General features: G+C 46.8%; 1 protein-coding gene across 1 annotated transcript in view; it reads right to left on the reverse strand.

The window, feature by feature from the left end:
* Positions 1-27,844, reverse strand: part of VIRMA (vir like m6A methyltransferase associated) — a 1,848,046-nt gene that overhangs the window by 1,490,671 nt on the left and 329,531 nt on the right. The window lies entirely within an intron of this gene.

Genomic DNA, 27,844 nt, shown 5'->3' on the forward strand with positions numbered 1-27,844 from the left:
AAGACCTACCCCTCCAAGATGATCTGCTGGGGTGAAAAGGCTGTGGCTGCCTGACGGCGGCACCTAAGGACTTGGCCGCCTCATTTGAGTTCTGCAGCTTTTCAAGGCTTTCGTCAGCCTTATTTCCGGATAAATGGGCGCCGTCAAAAGGCATGTTAAGGAGTCTGGATTGTACATCAGGTGCAAATCCCGACTTCCACAACCACGCAAATCTGCGTATGACAGTGCTTGCTGTCAGGAGTGTCTTGACCTGATTGCAGAGGCTCACGCATGGCCTCCTTGCCATCCCTTATCAGGTTCATGAAGCCTGCTCTTTTCTCACATTCAGGGATGTGATCAGACGCCATCGCTATGCAGTCCCACAGGGTGAATGTGAGAGTGTGAACTTTGCAAGAACACATGTAGGATTAGCAGACTTTAAAGAAATGCGGCTAGCAGAAAGGACTTTCTTTGCCTAAAAGTCAATGCGTTGGTCATCCTCATCAGGGGGTATGGTTGGGTATGCAGCTTGTTTGGAGGCAGATGTGGCTGCTTGCACTACTGGACTTTCAGAGTCAGAAGCATTGACAGGTAGCCAGGGTCGCTACTGGATGGCCTGTATTTCTTTGTCAGATTTGTGTTTACTGCAGGGCTGGACCCTTTTTTGGAGAGCCGCATGAAAAAGTAGTATAGGGTCATATTGAGGACATTTGTCTAATTTATATGTAAGGTCGTCTTGTTCAAATGCAGGAGCTGATCTACTCCATTATAGGAATTCTACCACTCTGGACATTAGGCTTCTGTATGATGCCTCTGCATGATCAGCAGGGTCAGATTTATCAAAATATAGCTCGGGGGGGGGGGGGTCGAGGGGGTGTCTACTCAACTAGCTGTCTGTAAGGTGTCATAGTTCTCTAGCTCTGGCCTCTTCTAAAAATGAAACATTCAGGGACATTCGTTTTCTTATGAATACTGGAGGTATCCAATTGAAGACCATATGGAGGGGTTTCATATCCCTCATATATTGACAGGAGGTTTTTGGGAGAGGTTTAAAAACCTTTTCCTGACTTTTTAGAGACAAAGGCATCAATGAATGTACAGTCAGTGTCAATGTTTTTTGTATCAGCGTCATCAGTGGCATTGATGGAATCGACGACTTGACTTTGCGCTTCGAGGGACTCTACCAGCAACTCGACGGTTTCTATGACGATTTCTCGTCAAGTACTCGAAGACTATAGAGAAGTCTAAGACTTATGATCCGGGCTCAAACGATTTTGCCTTGGCCTTACACTTGTCATCGATTGTAGCATGGCCACTTTTCATATGTTTCCTGGAGGTTGAGGCCCGTTCCTCGAAGGTTTTAACAATTTTCTTCCTCCCACTTATCTTTGGAGGAGGATTTAATTGGGCTCCTTTCATTGGAAGAAGAAGAAAGTGATGTCATTTCTTCTCTTTCATTTCTTTTATGAAGAGTGTCTGCTCCTGGAGTGGGAGCTCTTTTTTGATTATTTTTTTATGAGTAGAGGAATCTCTCGAATCGGGGGATGACCCACATTTCGAAGGAGTGGACAGGGATTTGGAGACAATCCTACCAATCGATAGTTTTGCTTTGTGCTCTTTTACGGCCTTACCAGTCATCGACTGACAGGATAGACAGTTGGCGTTAACATGCTCGACGCCCTGGCACCAGATGCAGGGTCTGTGATGGACATTTTGGTGCCGTATTTTAGCCACTTTTTAACCCCGTCTTCGGAGTATTCAGAGCTGAAAATGAGGCCATTTTCAAAACGTTTTAGAAGAAAACTGAAGCGCACCGTAATTCACAAAGCAATCAGTCACAGAAAAACAGAACTGAAGCAACTTCAGAAGCAGCTGAATCTGGAAACTAAGATATCATAAGATGAGGAAAATGTGGGAGAACACAATCCATTCGAAAGGAAGAGATCTTGAGATCACTACCATTACTCACCGGCAAAGGGCTAGTGTTCCACCGTGTGGTAAGTGCGTTTCTCTGTGCCCAGATTCCTTAGAACGGCCAGAGCTTCACTCATAGGGGTGGAGACTACAGCACAGGATTACCGGGTCCTGCTCTCAGGGGCAAGCGGGGATTGGGGGGGCAAGAGGGCAATTGCCCCGAGGCTGGCTGGGCTGTTGCTCCCTGGGCCAAAGCATTTAAAGAAAATATTGAAAAAGGTAAATATCCTGTCAAATCCAACCAGCCTCAATGGAAAAGAGTTCTGCAAGGACTGTTCAGCTTTTGTTTAGATGGGGTGTGACGCTCTTGTTCATTTCAGTAATGTTGCAGATATGCCTAGGCAGCCCCCACACATGAGTCGCGATAGTAGCTGAGGGAGAAGAGCCTAGGTATAGGGACATGTTCATACCGCCCAGATTCTGGGACCATGGATGGTAATGCTGGCACCACTGTGGCCCATACACCATTGGTCCATTACATTCCTCAGCAGCTTCTCACAACACCTACTTTCCAATGAAGAAAGGGACCATATCTTTTTAGAGTCGATTTCATTATGTAAAAGTTGAAAAACCTGCCCAGAAAGATGTATTCATATTTAGTAGACTACAAACTAAGGAGGTCATTTAGAGTTGGGCAGATTTTTATTATGAAAAACTGCCGGAGAAAGCTACCACCTCCACCAGTGCTATTTCTGAAAATCTGTTAAATTCAGAGTTTACTGCCCAGGGTAGTGGTATTTTTGGAATACTTCCAGAAGGATTTTAAAATACCTCTGATGGCGGTAATGTAGAAAGGTGTTTATTTCTTTCAGCCATTCCCACCCTCAATGTGAAAGTGGAAATGGATTATGTATAGAAGCATCTCATACTACTTCTACTCTACATTCTGTTAGGCAGAAAAGATGACCCTTTTAGGCATTAGATCGGTAAATTGATGAAGGTGGTGTTATAAGATGGATTTCTAGAATCTGGCCTGGTGGACACATTTTAGGAAGCCACTCTAGTTATGGTGAACAGGGGAACTCTCAGGTTATCCAAACCCCTAATCAAGGTAGCGTGAAGAGCAGTCATGGCTTAGTCTCAGGGGAATGCGAGTGTGGTCAGGGGCCCTCAATGAGTCCACCCAGAATAATACACAATAATTCAGCTTACACAGTGAGTAATTAAAATTCAGTTATTTATGTAATCCTTTAGAAAACACTGAAAAATGAAACTAGCATGTAGTATTACCACAACACTATATAATTCAAATATACAATCACCACAATGTTAATTCACAACACATCATTAACTAACTTTCCAAGTAAAACATATAAGTGATGCAGATGTGGTTAAAATGATGGGACCCAGTCACACATAGTATTTTGGTCTACAGTTTGTCTTGTGTGATACTAAGTACAATTGCCAAAAAAAAATCTTTAAGAGCAAGGACTGACCCCGCAGGGTGAGCTGTCCCTCGGGAGCGTGTGGTGGTCCGCCTATCTAAAAGAGGATAGGTAGAAGAGGGAACTGACCCTAACTCTACAATGGATGGTAAGTCAAGGAAAGCCCAGTGGCTGGGTTATCCCAAGACAGTAACCCACCAAAAAGTGTTAAAAACGAAATTTTAAAAAGACAAAGAAATGGGGTGAAAAGACACCCAACGGGGGATTTTCCAGGCTGTATTCACCCTCCGTGGTGTGTGCTTCTCCCCTCCATCTATGGTTATACCACAAGTATCAATTACTAATGTGGAAACCTTAAAACAATGTATCTAGCACCTGTTTACAAAATACGTGCAGGCATTTTTTCAGAAATGATCGTATAGATACAAGGCGTTGTAAGAAAGTCATAACCATAAATCTAATTCTGTTTCTTCCACACCTGTATGTATCTTGCTACCCAGTCACACATTCAATCCCCTATACTTCAGAAGTCCAAACCCTAAATTGAATGGGGCCTAGTGTACAAAGCCAAACGTTTCAATAGGAGGAGTGTGGTGGTTGTTGAGATGGATTTCTCGAATCTGCCAACAGGCCAGATTTTAGGAGGCCACCCTAATTATAGTGAACAGGGGAACTCTGAGGTTAGCAAAAACCCACTCAAGGTAACAATGGAGAGCAGTCAAGGCTCTAAGGAGTGTGAGAGTGGGGTCGGGGGTCCACAAGGAGTCCATAAAGTTAAGCACACAATTCAATTTAGAGGAATGTATACAACATCTATATTTGTTCTACGCCTCAAACACACACTAAAAAGCATGCAAGCAGGTACTACTGCTGCACAACATTCAATAACATATATGCAGTCAACATAGGAACATAAAATGCATTCAATGACTTAAATCAATAAAAGAAGGTAGGTTATACATTAAGATAGTATCAAGTCACAAGAGATATGCCCTAGCTTCAGAAGTCCAATCCCTTTGAAGAGTGGGTACTTGTGCCCAAAAGTCACAATGCTACTCTCCAGAATGTATCTGATGCAGGTAAAGTATGTGTGTTGGTGATTGTTCAAGAAGAGATGCAACAAAGATACTGGTAAGTAAAAATGTGTTCTCATCTTTCAGGTTTGACTGCTCGATGCAATGACCAAAAAGCAGTGGAACGCAAGGATACAAAGAGACTTGTTCTCACTGTTATCGTATGGAGGACAGGGGGAGAGAAATGTTTTTGTGTTTGCTTACACACTCGACTCCGATTTTCATTCAAACAGACCACAACAGTCACACAAACCAACCATAAACAAAAACACAGGCACACAGAAACAAACACTCCACCTCTTCCTTGAAAACACAAATATGATAGGTCGCTCATATATATATATATATATATTTTTTTTTTATAGGGTTTATTACAAACCTTTAAAAAAAATGGAGCGAGAAAAAAATATACAAATCATCCATAAAAGGATATCCACATTAATTCACTAAAATCAACACACTCTTCCAAAAAGACTTAACTGGCATCATATAAAAGAGGTAAAGTATTATCTTGATCTTTCTTTGAACGGCTCACATCATTATAGCGTATCTCAAATAAAGACCCGAAGGATGAAAACAGCTTCTTACAATTCCTCATTTACAGCACAAAATCGTAGCAATATTTCTTCAATGAAAAAGGTTAATGTAATCGTCAATGCCCTGTCGGTCTCGTCGAACATTAATTGCCACCATTCTAGAGCAGTTAGTGTCGAACAATTTTCAATGAATCTTCCCAGATGTTTCGTTCTTTCCTGCTTGAGTGAAGGGCAGAATAATGTTAAATGTTTCAGGGTTTCCTCAGTAGCTTTACAAAGTCTACATTGGTCACTTGGATTGTTGGGGCCTGCCCATTTGTTGTTTTCTTCTCTCGTTTTAAACAGATTTAAACAAAATTGCATATACAACTTTCTTCGATGGAGATCCAGAATTTTGTTATATGCTCTTTTCTCAGGTCGCTCTTATTACTTTTCCGACACCAAATCCCAGTCAACTCCCCTCACAGTTCCCACTGCTTCCATGAATTGAAATATGCAGCCGACTTGTCAAGAAAACGCATCTTGGGAGCACAATAAAAGCCAAGTCCCCTCTATGTCTTTTGCTCTGTGTTGTCCAAGTGCAGATCCCATAGCGATAGTTACGAGCAACAACTCGACTGCAGCTTCTTGTCATGTCTGGCAGATGCTGACGAGCAAATCAAGGTGGACTACCATCTGCATTACAGCCAGGGCAATGGGAGGGAGTAAGTGGTAAGTAATTGGCGACTGAACAATGAGGGCAGGTGAATAGCTGCGAGTCAGGTAAGGAAGGGGATTGATATAACTCAACAGGGTTCATTATTTCTGCGAGATGCCCACATCAGTAAAACTCGCCAGTGCACAAGCTTAATAGTTCTAATTAGGCAGCTTTCCAGTCTTTCACTCCACAAAGGGACCACACTTTGCTTCATCCACTGTTCATTTGAAAGCTAAGTTTCTAAATTAAGAGCCTGAAACACATCTATTCTCTGTCCCGAACATAATCTAAAAAGGTCGACCACACTGCTGAATTTACGCGGGATGTCAGTGCTGCGATTCTTTCCATCGGGGATGTTGCTACGTCTGGAAAAGATCTGGGGCTACACTAATGTTGGGACTGTCGGTATCCGGGGCTAACAAGCTCTTTGGTTGTACCCCCTGAGCTTTTATCTGGGACTACAAACAAGAGACCCGGGGCTATAGCCCTCTTAGCCCCGCCCCCCCCCACAACCCCCCAGCAACTCCTCTGCTTTCCATGGCCATGATTTCCCAAATGTTAACACACCAATAAGCAATACCATTAAGCGCTTTGAAACACATTGTATATCGACGCTATATAAATAAACGATCGTATATCAATAATAGGCTCCTCAGGTGATTTCCAGTACCTTGCTTACGTTAACTTTGCCGCCATCAGCAAGTGAGTGATCAGTTCTGGTAGGGGAGTTGTCCTAAAGTCTACCTGTGGTAAGACTTTATTAAACTATCACTTGGTATACAGGCCCCAATTTCTAGTAAAAGTCTATACTACTCAAGGTTCTGGTATTATGGCAGAGCAGCCAGGCTTATTCTAGGAGGAGAGATGTAGGCGAGTAACATGGACTCAGTAAATTCATAGGCCCAAAAAAACACTCCTACACACTTGTAGTTATAGTAAAATATTTATTTTAGAACAAAGTTAAAATAAATCACAGGTAAGCAAGTACTAGTCCAAACTAAGTAACGCAACAGATCATCAAAGCAATACTTCAGGTGAGTAAACCATAAGTTAAGAATGATACATGTAATTGAACACAGTTCCAAAGTGAGTGAAATCTCTTGTTAAAGCAACTCAGAAAATGCTCGGTTGTAGGAATAAAAAGGTTAAGCAACACCAACAATATCGGGTCAGTACTTTTAAAGACTTCTATTACTTTTCAGAGGCCTTAAGGCTTTAGCAGTCCATCCCTATATCTAGGTATGAGTTCTTCAAAGTCAGATTGGAGGTAAAGCAGGTAAGGCACAGATGCCGAGAAAAGGCACAGTTCCAGAGGATTCAATAACAAGTAAAGGACTTTTGTTGGTCAAAAAGGTTTCATGGACCTTAGGAAAGGCTCCCTATGGGCACACAAGCGTTGGCCTGGGCGAACGGTATGGGTTGAACACCCAAACACCGGAATCAGCACTTCAGCAGCAAAGGAGTGACAGTATGACTCAAGGTATGTACAACACTGAGTCTCGAAGTACCTGAGGAGTGGTAAAGACGATTTTGCTGGATTCTTTTCACAGTGCAGCACCGGTGGACCCGGTCCCCTGTTCCTTGGTCGTGGTGACGAAAGGAGGGACTCTGGAAGAGATGTTTCAGCAGCAGTTGAGAGAAAGGACTCCCAGCAAGATTCTTCGTGCTCCAACATCGGTCTGCAGCTTGGGTGCCTTTTTTACAGGTGCCAAGGATGAACGTTTACCGCCCGATCAAACTGCCCCGATTCTTCGGTCCTGCACTCTGGTGCTGGGACTTTGATACTGCAGTATGGTCAGAGGTCCCAGGGTATTGGCAGTTTGCAGCCCAGGATGGTAGCAACGTGTCATGGGATGGCTCGCCTTGCAGATCGTCTTATGGCTGATTGGTCTCACCAGCCAAAGGGAAGGAGCGCCTCTGTCGATTAGAAAACAGGGTCTGGACAGAGTGGTTCTCTTTGCGGTTACTGGAAAGCGCTACAGGCGTCTCTGGTCGTCTTCTTCTGTACTTGTGTTCCAGTGGTCCACTTGTGTTCTGCCTCAGGATCCTCGCCTTTTATCAGGAACCCAACCTATGCAAACTCTCCCAGCAATTTACAGAAAGGGTGGGTGGCTTTCCAATCAGGGCAAACAGCCCCCCCTTCTAAGTAGGAAGTGGTTCCTCTCTGGCACACCAGAAGACAAAGGACAGCAGGGTTTCGGAGTCCATAGCTTCCTGCCCTCACAGACACACTGGAGCCTCGGCAGGCTGCACGAAGGATTACGGTCGAAGTTGACTCCTGACCTCCCCCCACCCGGGTTGGCAGAAGGACCAAGAAAGGACAAGCACACAGAAAATGGCAATAAAAGAAAGAAGGCAGCAGTTTGGGTCAATGGTGACCCTTCTGTGCATAACCGCATCTGTGAAGACAACCTGCGAGTCAAAATTGCACAAAAGTTGGTAACACGTCTACTGCTACCAGCCGTAAGTGTATGCTTGTCACTGTAACACAAATGTTACAGGAGTACGGAGAAAGGGGATACAAGGTAACCCCTCAGCACACCAAATAGAGTGGTGTGTGCTGATCTCACAAAAGGAAAAGCTAAGAAGGATAAGGATCCCTCTACCTTGAGAGCAGTACTTCCTAAGGAAAATAAAAATATATAAAAAGGAGAGCCCAAAGGGCTCCCAGCAACACTGCACAAAAGTGCAGTGAGCTGAAGAAGTGAAACACAGATGCCTTTAAACGGGATGGAGGAAAGCAAGACTCAAGGTCAAAGCAAAATGAATGAACAATGGGGAAAAGGCTCCCCTCACTCATGAGAACAAGAAAAAGGTCAAAAAGTGCTGGGGGTCTCACAGGTATAGAGTATTTGGCATAAAAATGGAAAAATCTCCCTAACAAGTTCTGACCCTAAGCCCTGGCATGGGCTATGAATCGCCTTACGGCACATCACCCAGTATTATGAGCGGATCCAACGGGAGATTCTGTCCAGTGCCAACTTTAATTTTTGACAGGATTTCTTTCCAATACATCTCCTCCACATGAGTCGGATCACCCCTCTCACCACAATCGTGCCCAGCACTGATCACCGCTATTAGGATATAAGTTATGCAATTTCATGGGAGTCGGGTACCAATGATAGCATAGATTCAAAGCTCCTTCCTTAATTAGCGTGCATTTCAAGCTCCTGTGGATCGGAATTAGGGATCGGCTATATGGACCAAAAGTCTTATCACAATATTTTTGGGCTAAATTGCAAATTAACAATATATATCTCAATATTGTTTATGTGGGTGAAATGCCCAGTTCCAAGTTGCCAACTACATGTGAGATGTCAAACAACTATTTCTAAGACATTTTATCAAAATAAAGTGCAAATACACGGTTCCTCTTCCTGTTTGAAAATGCACAAAGCAGTGTAAATCTCAAAATGTAAATATATTTTGTTAGTACATGTAATAATGTATATATACACGTAAAGACCTCAATGTTAATGACTGTCTCTTCCTATATCGATTTTGAAAATATACAGATTTATCTCCAAAACACAATATATCGCCCAGCCATAGTCTGAAAGTTAATTTTAAGGAAGGGGTGATGGTGTATCGAAGATGTGAAAGAACACTGTAAGGTGATGTGTAAGGAAAATAGTGTCAGACAGAGGTGCAAATCTGGAAAAGTAGGACAGCAGATTGAGCAGCGGCTGCTGAGATATGTGCTAATAAACATCTCACTGCGCCCAATAGCGAGATTGCCTCATCCACTTTCTTTTTACAGGAAAACTGATGCATACTTACTTTATGAACATGTTTCAATTAAGACTTCTCATATAATTTGTCAGGTTGTTTTATTTATTGACTTGGGGCTTTGGAAGCCATATTATTGAACAGTGTTAGTTCGGCCCTTGAATAACGATAACTTTGCAGAAAGCATTTTTTCATTCTAATGCTGAAGATGGACTAGGAGAAGATGGCGTTTCCCCTTCTGTCAATTTGAAACTGTAAACAGGAAGGGAGAGTTTAAATATGCGCCTTCCACAATTGGCACATTATGTATCCTGAGCAAATCACCTTTTTTTTCCTCAACTTTCTAAGACTCCCTCATATGGGTTTATAATATATAGTGTTACTCCATAAATTAATATTAACCACTTATATAATGTGTAATGGTGAGGGAGCAGTATGCTAAGTGAGGTTCTTATGTTGTGGGGGGGGGGGGCACAGGGTGGCAGATGAGGATTTTGTGTGGTGGGGAGGCAGGAAGCAATCTTATGGGTATTTTGCCATGCAGTATGTGTTTGGCTCTTAGAACCAACTGGCTTGGTTCTACCAATTAATTCTCTATCTTCTCCACCTCTTTTCATTGGTCTAAAACTAAAGATGGGCTGGCATGGAATGAGATGGGAAGAGGTGTAGCCTACTGTTACTTGCAAACTGTAACACGAGGGAACCTAGGTTCAACACGCAGCTTTCCCATTTCACCAAATTCTACTTTCGTGAGGAAATCATTTTACTACATTTAGCACTAGCAAACGTCTCCGAAAGTGTGTATCCTTGGGCCTTGAAAAGGGGTTTTCGAAGTCAAATAGGGACCTCAAGTTTTGTTGCTCATGTCGAGACTGGTCCTTCCATGACCACATTGATGTTTTGTCAATTTCAGGCAACTGTCTCACGTGTGAAGGTTCTGAAATCCAGGGAAAGGGTTGGGGTGTTCAAATGTCATGTAGCCAGTAATGTCCAGAGGGTCCCAACAGATCAATATGCACATTTTGGTGCAGACTGGTGAAACAGTGTGGAATTGTATAACGAACAACGCTTTGCCATGCCACAAACCCACACATTCTGACTTTTATAAATATAGATGTGGGGAAGATGCTGTATGTAGGGCCCAGGTCTGCAAGAAAACACAAAAATACCTTGCGTAAAAGGAAAGTAATGACAATAAATGATACTTTATATATTTGAAAGTGTAGGTGGGGGAAGAGGTTGGTATTGGGATTAGTTGCACCATGGGCCAGAAAATTATACTTCCACCCAGGCCAAATGTTGCCAGTCCTCCGCTGCCTGCTCTTATGGCAACTGTTACCCATTTCATAATCTTTTATGCATTTTGGGGAGTATGGAGCATGGAATCTTTACCTGGAACAACAGGAGTGTGCAGTAAATGTTATTATCAGGATGCCTACTCCCATTCAAAGCCACTTCCCTCTTCACATGAAACCTGGGATGTATGTGCTCTTAAAGTTCTTCCAGCAAACTTTCTGCAGCGTCATCTATTGCTTACACACTACTATTGTGCTTGACTGACTGAGCAAATAGGACTACTGTTGGCGCAATTACACATAATATCGGTTAGCCTGAAGGGATTCCATCTGTGTCAATACCTTGTGCTAAAGACTCCAGTTTTGGCAGGGAAGAGAGTCTGCGAACCATCCCTCATTTGCAGCTATGACTACACCCAAAAAATAAAAATAGAGTCAAAATTCTCCTGACCAAAAATAGGATAAACTTTGGGCCCCTGCTTTCACCCTCAAAGCTCCATGGTTTTGTTCGGACCAGTAGCGCGCACATAGTACCAGAGGAAGAAACTACTATTATAATTGCCTGACTGGAATAAGTAAACCTGTATCTTTTAATGTGCATGAATAACTAGGTGCAAAGAAGACATACATTTCTCACCATAATCGTATTTCAGAGGATTGTATCTGCTTAGATTCTCATGCTGTGCATAAAGTCCGACATCTAGTGGTAATCGCAGAGTATTGCATCTTTTTTCGAAGATCAAAAGGGACGTCGACATGCGAGTGACTATAACAATATCCCTAATGTGACGTGTAGTGCACCCAAAATCCCTCAAGCGTTAAGGTCCCATCAGTTTTTTTCTGCCGTGAGGGAGCCTTAGAGTTTGCATGAGTGAGTACAGAAGAGAGAAGGTGTAAGAAGTCTATGTTCCTTCTACTCCCGGAGGGGAGGAAGGATGGGCCCAAATGAATCTAAGCAGATAGAATCATCAGAAATATAATTACAATGAGTAATGTAAGTCTTCTGATGCTTGTGGATCTGCTTGGAATCACATGCTGTGCATAGACTAGCGAGCAGTACCCAGAGATGGTGGTGGGATGTGTGAAGGAAAAGTAGCAAAGAGATTTCTTAGCCCTGCTTGTCCCACCTGAGAATAAGACCATGAGTGTGTACCTAAGCGGTAGTGTTGTGTAAAAATGTACACAGAACTCCAGGTTGCTGCTTTGCAAATGGAATCTAGAGGAACGTTTGCAATTAATGCTATGGTAGCCCCTGTGGCCTGAGTCAAGTGAGCTCTAGACGTGAAGGGTAGATCTCTCTTGGCAATAGAGAAACACAAAGTGATGCAGTTTGTGATCCACTTGGAAATAGCTGATTTAGAGACAGGGTCCCCTTCTCTACCAGCTGCCACTGATACGAAGAACTGGTTTGTTTTTCTTAGTGGCTTTGTCTTTTCCAGATACTACATTTCCGCTCTCCTCGCATCTAGCGTGTGGAGGCTCCTTTCTGCCACGTTGGTGGGGTTTTGTTAGAATGCGGGCAGTTCTATGGACTGGTTGACATGGAACTTTCAGATAAATTTGGGAGCAAAGCGTTGGTGTGCGCAAAACCACCTCGTCCTTGTGAATCGTAACAAAGGGGTCCTGAACTGAAAGTGCCTGTAGTTCATTAACTTTCCATATAGAGGTGATGGCCACTAGGAAGGCAGTCTTGTAGGCGAGTGCCTTAAGGCTAGCCTTGTGTAATGGTTCAAAGGGAGGCCCTGTTAGGGAGAATTCTCATAAATGTGCTAATCCCTCTACCTTAGAGCGCTCCAGCTCTTTTGCTAACCTTTGAACTTTTTATTTCTAATTGTTTTCTGTGTTTGCTTCTTTTGATTATGGAGTTTTAGACAACTCCATAGGCATCATCTTTTCATTTGTGTCACACAGCACCCTCACTGCATTGACACAGGTAAGCCTTTTAGGCTGTCCCAAGGTTTAAATACCTTCTCTGGGATAAAATACTGTTTCCCAGAGAAAGTAAAGTGAAATTTACTAGTCTTTTCAAATTCATAGACCCAGCACAACCTCTCTTACTATAGAGTGCTGGAGGGGTTACCTAGTATCCCCTATGTCTACAAACTCGTGTAGCAGTCAAATGCTACCCTTTCCTCTCGAAATGGCTGGTGGCAGTGGTTTTACAACAAACTACCATGATTTTCCCGACCGCCAACACCAGTAGCATTAAATCGCGGGAGCCATGTTTTTCAAGATGGGGTCTGAACCCCCTTTGTTTAAACGGGTCCCGGTCTTCTTTTTTCGCCATTTCTTTTTTGAAAGGTCCTTCTAGAGTTTGTCTCTGCATGACAAACCAGGTTTGGTCCCTTTGTTCCTACGCCTTCGGCGGATTCAAGGACTGAAGACCGCCTCCGGCACCCAAGTGTCTGGGGTGGGCAGGAAGTGAGGCGGTGCCGAAACTCCCTGTGCGTAGTCTCCTAGGAGACCCAAATGCACTCTGGCGTGATTGGCTGGCTGACTGTCCGTCAAGGACAGCCACCCTGCTGGGTGAGTGGCAGCTAGGCTGGAATGGATGGGAGAAAACGGTTTAAAAGGCGAGTCTCTTGGCTTGGAAGGCAGAGTCGACCACTGGAACAAAAGAACCGAAGACGAGCTGGAAGAGGACAGCTGCTGCAATTCCTGGACCATTGGTTTGCCCGGTGAAGCCCTGCTGCAGGTCCGAATCGCCAAGTTCATCTCGACAGAGAAGCCCTCCAAGGAAGACTTCTCCCTTTGAGTTGGTGGGACCAATCAACTCATAAGCTACCTGGATACCATTCTCAGAGCTGGTTGTATTTTCCTCAGAGTGCTGCAGGAAACCGAATAGCCAGGGAGAAGGACAACAGTTTGTGTGCTTGACAGCTACCGGAATTGAAGATTTGCCTTTGCCAGCTTTTTGACCAGTCCCCGTGCAGTGAGGAGTCCCCGGACGTCTTCCCTCTTGTACCCATGACGGAGGCTCAGGAACAGCGAGATCTGCAGGAACTGCCAGGAACAGACGTCTTCAACTGCATCTTTTTCTTCATTGTAAGGTACTGGGAAAATCCAACCGAGAGAACTTACCTCTCACTGCGAAAGTGCTTGAAACTTTGGCAACTTGCAGGCCTAGTCAGCTTGTGATGAAAACTGTTAGCCTTGGTTGCGCTTGTACCTTGAACACATTTTAGACTTGATTGGCCAGTTGTGGTTTGTTCCAACTTTTACAATTTACAACTTTTACAATTTAATTTTGACATAAATTGGGGACAGATTGTTGACAATATATTTTCTTTAATGCATTCACAGACTTGATTCAATTATTTAGTTGTTCGTGCCAATTTATGCAGTTTCAATTATAACATCAATTGATTGCAGGTTGTTAGCAATATTGTTTCTTTACCATGTTCAATTTAATCTTGTCACAGTTACTTCACTATGGCGTAAATAATTGCCTTGAATTGCTTGTTGACTGTTGTCTCACCTGCCGTCTGCAGAGTGAGCTAGATTCTACCGCTTTACTTTTGTCACAGTTACTTCACTGTGACATGTACAGTACTAGCTTTCCAATTCTTGGTTTTGCCACAGTTAATTCACAGTGGCATAAACAATTGCTGGATACAAATATATGCTCTAAATATTGGCTCTCTGCTCTCAATATTAGCTCTCAACACGTCTTTCCCCGCCCCTGTAGTCAGCTTGTGACCCAACATATGAATCTTCCTTTTACAAACTACTTCTGAGAACTTTGGCAAAGACTTTTCCGTTTAACTTCCAGAACTGCTTTATCCTATACAATACTTTAGCCAATCGACTTTGGTCTAATCTATTGCATTGAACCAGCTCCTCTGTTTAAGAAGTAACTAATATTCGTTTTATTAACTTCTGCCTTTTTGCTCCAATGCTCAATGTCATTTTGCTCCTCCTTCAGAGTAGTTTAAATGCCTCAGAACCTGATCTTATGAAATACTGAAGCATATTTTTGTGCGATGTAGATTGCCTCCTTCTAGTGAATGTTTTCTAACCGACTGTAATAAATTAATACTGTTTTACAAAGAAACCTTGAGTATAAGAGTCTATTTGAATACTTGTAATTATAGACATCTGTGTAACACCCTTACAGCTCATATTCCCTCTTGAGATAAGCCTGACTGCTCAGCAGCGCTACCACAAAAACTGTGTAGTACAGACTTCTACCAAAGGTTTGTTTGGCTTACACTTGTAGTCCTAGCTGTGTGTAGTGGTCCCAAAGGGTACTGCACACAAACCCTGCCTAACAAGGTCCCATTAGTCTGGTAAGGACAACATTTAGGTCCCATCCGGGAGCTAGGTTGGAGATAGGGGGATGAAGTCTCTTTACCCCCTCCATAAAGGCCTTAATCATAGGAATTTTACGTTATCTTGCTCTGGCACGTGGTGTAAGCCGGGAGAGCTGGCTAAGTATCCCTTTAAAGAGTTGAAAACCAGTTCCAGGTGAGTTAGGTAAAGGACAATGTCTTAGGAGACCAATCAATAAGATTGACACCCTTGGTATTACACCAGGTAACAAAGTGTTTCCACTTACTGGAGTAGCACTGTCTGGTTGTATGTTTCCGTGCCTCCCTGAGTATGTCCATGCATCTCTGGGGGAGTTGAAGGTGCCCAAACTCTAGGACTTCAGGAGCCAGGCTGCTAAATTGAGTGTTTGGGGGCATGGATGTAGTGTCCATCCCCGATCTTGGGACAGCATGTTGTAAGGGGATGGCAGTTTTCTGGGGAGGTCAGTCTGACATTGTCACGAGATGAGAGAACAAAGGTTGGCGGGCACACATGGGGGCTACCAGGATAATTGTGACTGGTTCCTGGTACATCTTGTGCACTATCCTGTTGAAAAGGGGATTTGGGTGGGGGGGGGGGGCGGGGAACATAAGCAAATCTCCTGGACCATGTTATCCAGAGACCCTTCCTCTCTGAGCGGTTCTGTGGGTATCTGGAGACGTAGCTTTGGCATTGGGGGTTTTCCAGAGTGGCAAACAAGTCAATCTCCAGGAAAGCCCCATTCTGCAAAGACGATGAGCAAAATGTCCTCTTGTAGCCGCCACTCGTGCTCCATGGGTAGGGGGAAATCTCTGCAGAGTGCGTCTGCCAGAAGATTGAGTTCCCTGTAACATGTTGTGAGAGGGGGAACATATTGTGTTTGAGTGCACACTACAAGATGTTCTGAGACAGTCTGGATAGCACTAGAGAGTGAGAGCCCCCTTGTTTGTTCAAGTAGCACATGGCCATGGTACAGTCTGTGAGACTAGAACGGTCTTCCCATGGAGGTGTGTCTGGACAGCCATCAGGGCCTTGAACACTGCTTGCAGTTACATCAAGTTGATGTGATTGGATGCTACTGCTGGAGACCACACGCTGTGCGCTGTCTGTTGAAGGAGGTGAGCCCCCCACCCTGACAGATGCATCTGTGGTGAGAGTGGCCTCTACTGTGGGGGTGGTGAAGGTTTTTCCCTGCAGAAGGTTTTCCCTGGACCACCATTGCAGAGACTGAAAGAGGGCTGTCAAGACAGCCACTAGATCGTCACATTGGCCGCTGGCCTGACACCATTGGCTCGAGAGTTACTCTTGCATGGGGCGCATGTGCAGACAAGCCTGAGTAACTAAGAAGACGCAGGAAGCCACCACCCACAGCAGCCACATGGCCTTGCGTACAGTCACCTGGTGACTGGCTACTTAGTGAGGGATCTGGAACAGCATATTTTGGACCCTCTCGTTGGAGGGGGGGACTAGCCAGTCTTCTGTTCGAATTAGAGCCTCCCCCCCCCGCCCGAAACTGTTTGACTTGGCTGGGAGTTAGACTGGATTTCTTTTCATTGATGGAGAATCCTCGGTTGAAGAGGAGATCTACCGTCTTCTGGGTATTTGTCTGCCATGTTCCATACGAATTCCGTTATGAGCCAGTCATCGAGATAAGGATAGACTGGGATGGATTGCCTACGCAGGTGAACCGCCACTACCACCAGTTCCTTTGCAACACCATTGGGGCTGAGGCAATGCCAAAGGGGAGAACCTTGAACTGATGGCGGGTGTGCTCTATCATGAACCTGAGGTACTTTCTGTGGGTTGGCAAAATTGAAATATGAAAATATGCATCTTTCATGTCCAACGTGGCCATGTAATCCTCCTGTTGCAGCAGTGGGATTACCTCCCGAAAGTCATCATCATGAACTTTTGAGGTTTGACATAATTGTTTGCAGGGCGCAGTACACTGAATAAATACCCTTGTTTACCTGGAGAAGGGGGGACGATGTTGATGGCGCCCTTTGCCAGCAGTACCTGAACTTCTTCCAGCAGGATGCACAGGTGCTCTGTCGACAGGCATCTGCTTCTTGGTGGGTGGTAGAGAGGTTGTCAGAGGAACTCTATACAGTACCCATGGGCAACGATCTTTATATGTGATCCCCAACCAGGCGTGGATAAATGGTGACAAGCGACCCCTGATCAGGGAAGCTTGGGAGGGGACCCGTACCGGCGAGTCACTTGGAGGTGGAGGCAGGGGAGCCTCTCAGAGCAGAGTTTCTACCTCTGCCGCTACCCCTAGAAGAGCCTCTTTGATGATACTGGAAATTGCCAGAGGAGCCCTGTCCGGAGGACCAAGGCGCTCCCCGAGCCATACTAACCTGGGGGCAAGCGTGAGAAGGATTGGCCATTAAAGGACCGGCAGGCATGCAGGCCGCTGCGCTAGTGAAAGGGCTTAGCCGAAATCGGGCCAAGTGACTAATGTCTCACGCTCCATTTTTGCCGTTTCTAGAGCGTTGTCTTCCGCCTTCCCGAATAGGTTGGACTCCTCCACAGGCTTGTTAATTAATGGCGCATGTGTTTCGGGTTTGAACCAGGAGTTTAACCAGGCATGCCGCTTGAGTAGGGTTCCCCGGGCAAGGGTGCGCCCTGCGGTTTCGGCCAAGTCCAGAGTGTTCTTCAGGATATTCTGGGTAACTTGTCTGCCTTCAGCCACGACTGCCAGCAGGCGTGATCGGATGGGCTCTGGAACTTCCTGAAGGCCATCCTGTACTAGGCCCCACTGAACATCACTGTAGCTCGCGAGAAGCGTGGTTTTAGTAATTCTCGTGGAGTAAGCTGTAGAGGCGGTGACGTGCTTACCAAAGGCTATTTGCAATCTTTATCTGGAGGGGATTCTGGCGAGGACAGTGGTATCCCTGCCCGCTGTTAACCAAGAATTTATATAGTAACACTGTGTGGGACAACACTTGTCTACTTGGTATTAGGTAACCCACCTTTTGGTATAAATCTGTACTACACAAGTTGGTAGTGTGACTGAGCAGCCAGGCCTATCTCAAGAGGGGTAAATGTGAGCTGTAGAGCTGTAGCAATGAAATTCGCAAATACAAGTAGCCAAGTAACACTTACACTCAAGGTTTCATTTATAAATAGTTATTTATCATACATTTTTAAATAAGCGTTCTGAAGTTGCAGAAAGAAAACGTTTAAAGGAAGGAAAAAGTTAATAAGGTTCTCTGGACATTCGAGTTTACTTAAATCTTCCAATGAAGTCTAGACAAAACCTTTCCCAGCAATAACAGTCTAAAGCAAGTTATACCCTCTGAGGGAGAGAAAATATCAAAGTCAATGGACTAGAAGAGACTACAGGGAGCCAAGACAGCCAAAGTCAACTGGAACACAGTCTATGGAGCTGAGGCACTTCGTAATTAATACAAGTCTTGCACAAAGTTGGAGAGTTTTGTAGAAATCACTTGTAGGGTCACAAGCTTTTACACTTGTGGAAAGCAGAGTTGAAATCACTCCAACAAAATAAGCTACTGCAAGTCTCAACTGAGAAGTGCATAGCTAAAGACACTGAGGTAAGTACCCCAAGCCTGAACAGTACCTCTGGTTCGAAAAAGAGTGGTCCAGCCGGATTCTGTCCTGTTGTAGGGATGCAGTTCCTGTGGTTCTGAGTCTTAGTCATGGGGACAAGAGAGAAGACTTCTGGAGGACTCCTGTGGCAGCAATTTGGAAGTCGTCGGCAGCTACGGGCTCTTTTCAGATCAATGGCACTTTGCGGTTTCAGCGCACGGTAGACAGCACCACTGCGATCTGATACCGGTTGGGATTCTTTTATGCCTTGAGTGCTGCACTCTGGTGAGGGGACTCGAGCTCTGGTCGTCCTGCTTCTGAAGGGTCCTTAGGAGACTCATGGAGCTTCTGGCTGGATTGCAGATGTTGCACTCTACTACGCATTTCTTGAACCCTGGCACTCTGTTCCTGCAGCAGCAAATAAGTACAGCCAGTAGGGGAAGATGGTCCAGTGGAGTTAGTCTTGGGGTTAGTTGGTCCCGCTAACCCAAGGGAAGAAGTCGTCCCTTCCAGAGCTTCTCTTGTCTATCAGAAAAAGGAGTTTCAGCACAGGAGGATGCAGCAAGCTTCGCTCAAGGATTCGTCGGGTGTTCTTCCCAGTGGTCAACTCTGCCTCGAGTCCCAAAACCCTTGCCTTTTTTTTTCCACTTAAGTTTTATTAATTTTAACGTTGGATTTGAACATACAGATGGGTACATATTATGCACTGAGAGCTATTTCACGTCCGTGTTCAAGTCCACCTTAACAAAATTAATCACATTAACGTTCATTATTCCAATGAGGAGAGAAAATGAAAGCCCTGCCCCCCTACCCCCTGATTCTCAAGTCTCCTCCTTTCAAGGCGTTTCTACTTTGAATCGATGTAGGCTGCATGGCGTTCATCTTCAATCGTCCTTAGGTCACAGATCTCCAATATGGACTGTGACGGGCAAGGGTTATTGGCAGTGGGTCGTCCTGCTTTCCGCCAGTGGTGGCGTAGGTTAAATGTTAAGATCTTTGCTGTGATGCGTCATCTGTGGTTGAGCATGGGATATATTATGCAGTGAAATCGCACCAGGCTTCCTCTTGTCTTGCAGCTTTGTCATGTAGTATTGCAGTTATTTTTTCCATTGTGTAGATGTTTGTGGCTATTTGTATCCAGTCCTTCTTATCCGGTAGGCGTGGGGCTTTCCATTTTATCACTAGAGCAGCTCTTGCCGCGAGTAACAGAGGGGATGTCGGACCTTTTACCCTGATCATGTCGTCGTCTTCTTCCTCGAGGCCAAAAACGATCAGGAGGGGTGTCAATTCCCTCTCTATGCCGTCCAGTTGTTTGATCCATCCCAGGACCTCCTGCCAGTAAATGCGAACTTTGGGGCAGGCCCACCACATGTGCCAGTAGTCGGCATTCATACCGCATTGTCGCCAACATCTCGGGCTGGAGGTCTGGAACATCTTAGTCTGTATGGATCATACTGCCATCTGTGAAGCAGTTTTATAGCGTGCAATTTATACTGGGCTGCGATTGATGTTTTGGATGGCGTCTCACAAATTTTGTCCCAGGCTTTTTGGTCAAACTCTCTGGCAATGTCTTGTTCCCATCTTGCTTTGAGACGGTGGCTTGGTGCGTTGTCTTTTGTAATTAAGGCCCTGTACATTCGTGCTGTGAGGCTTTTGGAGGTGGTAGTCGTGTCTAGGATCATCTCAAAGGGTGTTAGTTCTCTCTGTGTGGTGGCCTTCCATTCCTTCCTGGATAAGGCGCCCTTCAAGCGCAGGTACAGGAAGACTGGTATTGGGTGGATTTGGAGGGCTTCTTCTAGATCCATTATTGAGATGAATTTCCCTTTTCTCCACAGCTGACTGAGACTCTCAAGGCTGGCATCGAACCAGGATTGGTATCTAGCATGTTCCGGGATTTCTGCTCTGATCCCGGGGGACCAGAGATGGCTCAGGGGTGAAGGTCACGTGGTGACTCCCAACATCGCTCTCCCCTTCTTCCATATGCTCCACATTGTGCCCAGTATCGTGTGGTTACACAGTTTTCTCGTCAGTTTCAATCTGGGTACCCATAGCCATTCTGCCAGAGTTACGTTGGCTAAAACGTCGTTGTCCAGTTGGACCCATTGGAGGTCCTTCCTATCTCGCAGGTGTGGGATTAGAATTCTGAGCTGTGTAGCTTGATAATAGCGTTCTATGTCCGGCAGACCCACTCCTCCTAAGTCCTTTGGTAATATTAAGACATCATAGGGGATTCTGGGTTTCTTTCCATTCCAGAGGAAGTCTAGTATGGCCTTTCTGACTTGTCTGAAGAAGTGCTATGGGATTGTAATGGGTAAGACCTGAAAGGGGTATAGGAACCGTGGGAGAGTCACCATTTTAATTGCGTTTAAGCGTCCCATCCAGGAGATTGTCAGTGGTTTCCATTTTTTCAGATCAATCTTGAGGGCTTCGAGAAGTGAAGGGAAGTTGGCTTCGTAAAGGTCGTCGAGGTGTTGCGTTAAGTTGATCCCCAAGTATCTCAGTGTTGGGCCTCCGATGATCAGCCCGAGGTGCTCGAGGGCGATTTGATGTTCCGGAGTTGGATCGTGGAGTGGGAAGAGAATGGTTTTGGATTTGTTGATCTTGAATCCTGCGAGTGTGCAGTATTCCTCTATCAGCTGGATCGCTCGCGGTATGGAAGACGTTGGGTTTGACACAGAGTAGAATGTCGTCCGCATACAAAGCTAACTTATATTCTTTGCCATTCACCCATATCCCTTCTACTGCAGGGTCTGCTCGCAGCATTACGGCTAGGGGTTCCAGGGACAGTGCAAAAGGTATTGCTGAGAGGGGGCATCCCTGTCTCGTGCCCCTGCTGAGGGGAAACCAGCGGGAGAATTGGGCGTTCACCATGACAGAGGCTCTTGGGGATGTGTAGATTGCTTTGATCCCTCGACTGAGTGTGGGGCCTGGGCCTATCTTCTTTAATGTGGCCTCTAGGAAATGCCATTCGACTCTGTCAAACGCCTTCTCGGCATCAATTGAGAGTAACGCCGGTTTGTTCGACAATGTTTGTGCCTCGTGGATTAGGTGCAAGGTTTTCCAGGTGGAGTCCGCTCCTTGTCTGCCTAGGATGAAACCCACCTGGTCGTTGTGGATTATTGCGGGCATGTGTGACTCCAGTCTTGCAGTAAAGATTCTCGTATAAACGTTGGCATCGATATTTAGAAGGGATATTGGGCGGTAGGAAGCACACAGTTTTGGGTCCTTACCCTCCTTAGGGATGACAGTTATCAATGCTTCGGAGAATGATTCGGGTGCCACACCAGATATATGGAGGATATTGTTAAATAGGTCAACCATGAATGGGAGAAGGGCATCTTTGAAGGTCTTATAGAACCCTGCCGTGTACCCGTCATTTCCGGGGGCTTTTCCCGTTGGGAGTCTTTTGATTGCCTCTTCAATTTCTTCTCCTGTGATGGGGGTTTCCAAGGTATCTGCAGTATCAGATGGGAGAGTAGGCAGTGGAATTTTGTCCATATGTTCACTTATCGCTTCTGGATGCGAAGCAGCGTGTGACGTGTATAACTCTTCGTAAAAGTCGGCAAAGGCTTCCAGGACGCTGGGGGGGGGGGGGGGGGGGTGGGGGGGGATGGGGGAGTGGTTCGCAAGAGCTCGCTTCTGTTTGGATCGTGGGCACCCACCGCTCTTGGCGTTGACCTTGCAGTCTTGCGGCTAATAAGGCGCCCGCCTTATCCCCGTGTTCATAGTGTTTCTGCTTCAGGTAGAGAAGCTTGTGTGCGATGTTACCCGCCTCCGGTTGTCGTAGTTCCTCCCTTTTATCATTGGCCTCTTTAATCTTTTGTAGTCTATCCTGGTGAGCTGACTGTGCCATGAGGTCCAGTTGGGTAATCTCTTTTCGGAGCCTGTTTTCTATCAACTGGCTTTCTCTTTTTTTCACTGCTCCCTCTTTAATAAGAAGCCCTCTGCAGGTCGCCTTGCCTGCCTCCCAAATTGTGTTCATGGAAGTTTCCCCTGTGTTGTTGATTTCAAAGTATTGGGTGATGTCCTGCTCTAGTTGATCCTGAATAATTGGGTCCTTAAAGAGGGTCTTGTTACAGCGCCATTTGGAGCATCTGCGAGGGAGGGCTATTTGTCAAGGGTGACCGTGACCATATCATGGTCTGACCATGAGACAGGGATTATAATGGCTTCTGTCATTGCTGTGATGAGATCTGCAGTGAGATATATATATAGTCTATTCTGGAAAAGGTTGCATGTGGCGCTGAGAAGAAAGTGAAGCCAGTTCGGTTGGGATTGGTATGTCTCCACGCATCGGTAAGATTGTAGGCAGACATATCTGCAACCGGTGGGCGTCTGGTGCTCGCGGGGGGGTTGGGGAGGGCATAGAGGTGCGTCCTGATCATCTATCCTGTTCCGTATCCATCCACGTGTTCAGGTCACCATCAAGTATTATGTCGCCTTCTGCTTCGCTCATGACTTTCGGGATTATCATCTGCAGGAATCTATCTTGTCCTGTGTTGGGGGCGTATATCGCTGCAAGGGTGACGACAGTGCCATGTATCCTGCCCACTAGGACCAGTGCTCTATCACTGACATCCATCCATGATTTCATGAGTTAAAATCGGATCGTTTTGTTGACTAATATGTCGACTCCCGCCTTCTTCAGTGGGCCAGAGCCCCAGTATTCAGAGCCCAGTTTAGCATATAAAACCTTCCTCTCTTCTCCCTTGCTGTATCGGGTTTCTTGTAAGAAGAGTACGTCTAGTTTGGCTCTCTTGAACTCTCTCGTTACCAACGATCTCTTGGTGGGGGAGTTGAGACCCTTAACATTCAGCGTGCCAATTTTAAGTATGCCCTGTCCGTCACTTGATTCGTTATGTCTGCGGGACATTGACAAGTTCGTAGCAAGCATTTGCAATGTCACACTGCCCATTGTAGGAAATTGCCTTGATGGAAGTAATGTTGTAGCTGCCTCTCCTTAACTGAGGCTTTACCTGAGGCTGTGCCATCCCCTGTGTCCCCCCCCTCACCCCCTACCCCTGTAGGGTATTGAACATCAGACCCTTTGCCCTCTGTTCTCTTGCGTTGCTCTTTGGTTCTTCAATGAGGGTTTGTGTCTATTTGTGATGGCGTCCGAGTTGGACTGGATGTGAACAGCCGGTCTGTCGGACCACCAGCAGGGGTCGTAACCGCAGGACCCCGTCAACTAATAACATCAACATAGCATTTTTGAGCCCCCACCCCCCCCTCTCATACAAATTGTGTAACAAACGGCAGTATGTCGAACAACAATTTAAACTGTAGGCAAATATATATTGTGATACATGCGGTTTCCGGCGTCTACGTCCCTCGGCAGTTCTCGTTTGCGGTTCAGGCAGTTCACTTGTCACATGATGAAATCAGAGATACAGGAGTGCCGTGGTCCGGGATGTAGGTAGGTCCCCTGCGGGTACCGTGGAAACAAAGGTCGCCGGAGTATAGAGCTTGGGTTTGCAGTGTCATTTGTTGCTATCCAGTGTGTCATTGGGTCGCCTGTACTTTCTGGATCCCTTTACTCGTTTCCTTCTCGGGCCCTGAAGTTCCCATCCTGATCTGTCCTGCGCAGGGGCATTGTGGGTTCCCTCACCCGAGGGCAGTCCGAGGAGGTCGGCGATGCATTCTCAGATCTCTTCCTCGGAGCGGAGTAGGATCTTCCTGCTCCCGTGTTCAAACGCGAGAGAGAAAGGATATCCCCATCTATATCTTGTGCCTTGCTCTTTTAGCCATCTCGTGAGAGGACCACAAAAGCGGCGTAGGGCCAGTGTCAACGATGAGAGGTCCTGGAAGATAGTAATCTGGGCACCTCCAAGGGTAAGGGTGCCTCCGGATCTGGCTTTAGCTAGTATCCTTGTTCTGTCCTGATACCTGTGAAATCTGGCGAGGACCGATTTCGGGCCACCTGGGGGGCCACCAGCTCTGTGATTTCTTTTGATCTTGAGTTCATCAATGTCCTCGTCCGCTGTCAGGATTTTGACAATATCATGTATCGCTTGTTTGCGATCTTCTGTCTCACCCTCTCTCTCCGGAATTCCAAAAAAACTTAGGTTATTCCTTCTCTCTCTATTTTCGAAATCGTCTATCTTTAGGCGAATCTCATCTTCTTTCTTCTTTATGTTTCGTATTCTTAGGTCCATTTGGGTCTCTAGGGTGTCGATTGAAGCTTGATTGTTCTCGACTCCCTCTAGTCTCTCCTCGATGTTGTCTACCCTCTGGGTCATCTTGTACATTTTACCGCCGAGGTTGGCACCCATGTTCCGAATTTCAGTCAGGAGGGCGGCAATGTCTCCCTTGGTAGCGGCTGCCCCCGTTTCGGAGGCATCCACTGACATCGTTGGTCTGGGGTCGTGGGCCTGTGACAGCGGAGTATAGGCGTACTTGGCAAGCTTACTCGGAATGTTCATGGAGCACTTGCGGAGGCGCACGCCTCAGGCTCGGGGGCCGTCTCCTTGGGCCTAGTGTGTAGAAAGGCACGTCGGCAATATTGGCGGGCACCGGGGTGATTCTGGTAGCGGGGGTTCTTTTGGCGGGAGGAGGCACACGCCCTGTCTCCAGGGGCTCTACCCTCCGTTCCGATCTGTCTTTTTCAATGGGTCTGATGTCTTGTCCGGGGGACCTGAGTATCAGTGCAGTCCAGTAGTGGGGCTTTGGGGGGAGTATGTGGGGCCGGGTCCCAGGGAGGGGGTCTCGGGTACAGGCGAGGCGGGAGGGTGAGCACCTCCAGGTATTCCGCTGTTCTCCGTTGGTGGGCCACTTATACGTGTCCTGTTCAAGCCGTGAGCCGGGGCCTCGCCAGAGGACGGCACACGCCCCAGAGTGGGGGCCCAACCCTCTGACCTGCCACGGTGCACCAGTGAATATTCTGCTGCGTGGGGGGAGGCCCCGAGCAACGAAGTCCGCAGGGATTGCCCACCTAGGTCTGGTTAGGGGCAGACGAGGCCGGGGTGCGAGCGGCACTTCATTTTCCTGTGTGGGGTCCCTGCTGTTGGGAGGCACGGGCGACTTTGTGGTCCACTGGGGTTGGTGCTGCTTAGCGCAACAGTTACCGATGGGCCGGAGTATCACTTGCGCTGGGCGAGCGGGTCCGTACCGAGTTTGGGGCCACCTCCAGCTGGGCTCTTGTGTTTAATGGGGCCCTCTGAGGGCGTCAGAAGAGGGGTTCCTGTGGGAGCAGGCCGGCAGAAGGCCTCCGCGGGCTTGCACACCTCCCTGTGCTATGTGCTGCCAGGTCCTCAATGAGAGCGTGGGAGGAGGGGTCGGTTTGGCGCCCCCCCGCTCAGGTATTCAGGTCCGGAGGGGGGGAGGGAGAGTAGGCCGCCCCTGTCAAAGCGCGGTGTGTGGGAGCACTTCAGGTGGGGGCGGGCACTTACCTCTGCGGCCCGCTCCCGCCCGTCGCTGCGCCGGCGTCCAGAGATGCGGATGCCACCGCACAGGGAGTGCGCATGGGGACGCCTGGGGTGGCCGGCCCTCGAATCACGTCGGGACGGCTGGGTGTCCGCGGCCTCCTCCGGCGCCTCAGCCTGGCGCGGCTCCACCACGGGGGAAGCAGAGGGAGTAGGCGGCCGTCGTCTCCAGCTGGTGTCCTCGTGGGCGAGAGGGGGACAGGTTCCAACGGAGCTTTCTCCTGTTCTGCAAGTCCGATTTTTGTCGGGTTTTCGCTCAGGGGGTGGGGGGGCACTTCCAATGACTGAATCTGCCTTTGTTGGGCCCGGGGGGGGTGGGCAAAAGTGGGGGCTCAGGTCACTTTTGGGGCCCGTGGGCTAAGAGCTCACACGGAGGCGATCATCGTCCGTGCGCCCCCTGGTGGCCAATAAAAAAAACCCTTGCCTTTTAAGCAGGTCTCTCCCATTCATGCGCAGCCTAGGCTGTCACTCAAACAGCAGGGTGGCTGTCCTAGCCAATCAGGACTGGTCGCATTCATGCACTTCTAGGAGACAATGGACAGGGGAGTTTCGGGAACCTCCCTCACTTCCTGCCCTTCCAGACACACTGGAGCCAGAGGCGGGTTTCAGGACTGAAGCACGCCAAAGGCAAAACGAAGAAAGGGCTGTAACCTGGCTTGACACGCAGCGTAAAACCCAGGAATGACCTCAAACAGAAAATGGCGAAAAAAGAAGACCGGGGCCATTTTGGCAAAATGGTCACCCATGGGTGCTGTACTGCAGCTGAGGAATCAGCCTGCGGTAGAAAAGCACAATGGTAAAACTAAACCACTGCCACCAGCCATTTAAAGTCGTGAGGGTAACATAAAACATGTGACATGACAATATAGGACAAGGGGTTACTAGGTAAACCCCCTTCCCCCCAGCACTCCACATATGTTGGTGTATGATGGTGTGTGCTGGACCGTTACTAAGAGAAAAGGCAAGTAACGTCCATTTCACTTTACTATTCTTGGGAACAATAGTTCTAACAAGGAAAGTTATTTAAACCTCATGAGAAATCTAAAGGATTTCTCTGCGACACTGCACTGAAGGTGCTGTGTGTCACCATACAAAAAGTAGATGCCTATGGAGTTTGTCAGACTCCAAAAACAGTGGAAACGCAATCCAAATCAGGTCAAAACACGAGTGAGGAAAAGGTCTCACTCCAGAGTTTAAATGAAAAAGTCTGGAGTCTGGTGTGGACATGGCCCCTGAAGAAGAGGGGATCAAAGGGAGCCAGGCAAAAAATGTTTCCACACAGGGATTAACTGCCTGTGTAAGGGAAGGGGACAGTAAGGAAGGAGACGGGTGTCTTAATGGAATTTAATAAGGGAATGGCTTGGCTAACCAGAGTTTTTTTTCTTGAGGATGTCCTCCACGATGCCCGAGTCAGGGGAAGCTTTGTGCATAGCAATCTTAAAATGGTCAGTTGCTCTTTAAGAGGGAGTTCAATTTGGTTGTCAACTGGCAACAAATCTCTCTGCAGAGGAGTAGTGGGGGTGGGGGGGATCCAGACAGATGGTGTCTGGGTCAGTATTAGGTGGCGGTGTGTGCCACGTGCCCTAGTCATACATCTGATCGCAGTCTGGGTCTTGATAGACGGGGTCTTGGTAATAAGGGTAAAAACCTCTGTAGGAAACATCGGGTCCTCGGGGATGTCCTCAAAGATGTTAACAGTTTTCCTGTGGTTCCTCCAAAGAGGGAATCTGGACACCGGGGGAGGGAATTTTGAGATTTAGAGGGTATGGGGCATGAGTCCACTTCCCTATGTCTCTTCAAGGCACTATCATACTGGTCTGAAATGTTGTTAAACTTCACCATTTTAGCCATACACTCTTCAAACCTCTCCTTGGTCCATTCGGGTGAGGCTGAAGGGTCAGGGGGTGGAA

Source organism: Ambystoma mexicanum, chromosome 5q, assembly GCF_040938575.1.
Source record: "Ambystoma mexicanum isolate Mex_15411 chromosome 5q, UKY_AmexF1_1, whole genome shotgun sequence".
Taxonomy (NCBI): Eukaryota; Metazoa; Chordata; class Amphibia; order Caudata; family Ambystomatidae; genus Ambystoma; species Ambystoma mexicanum.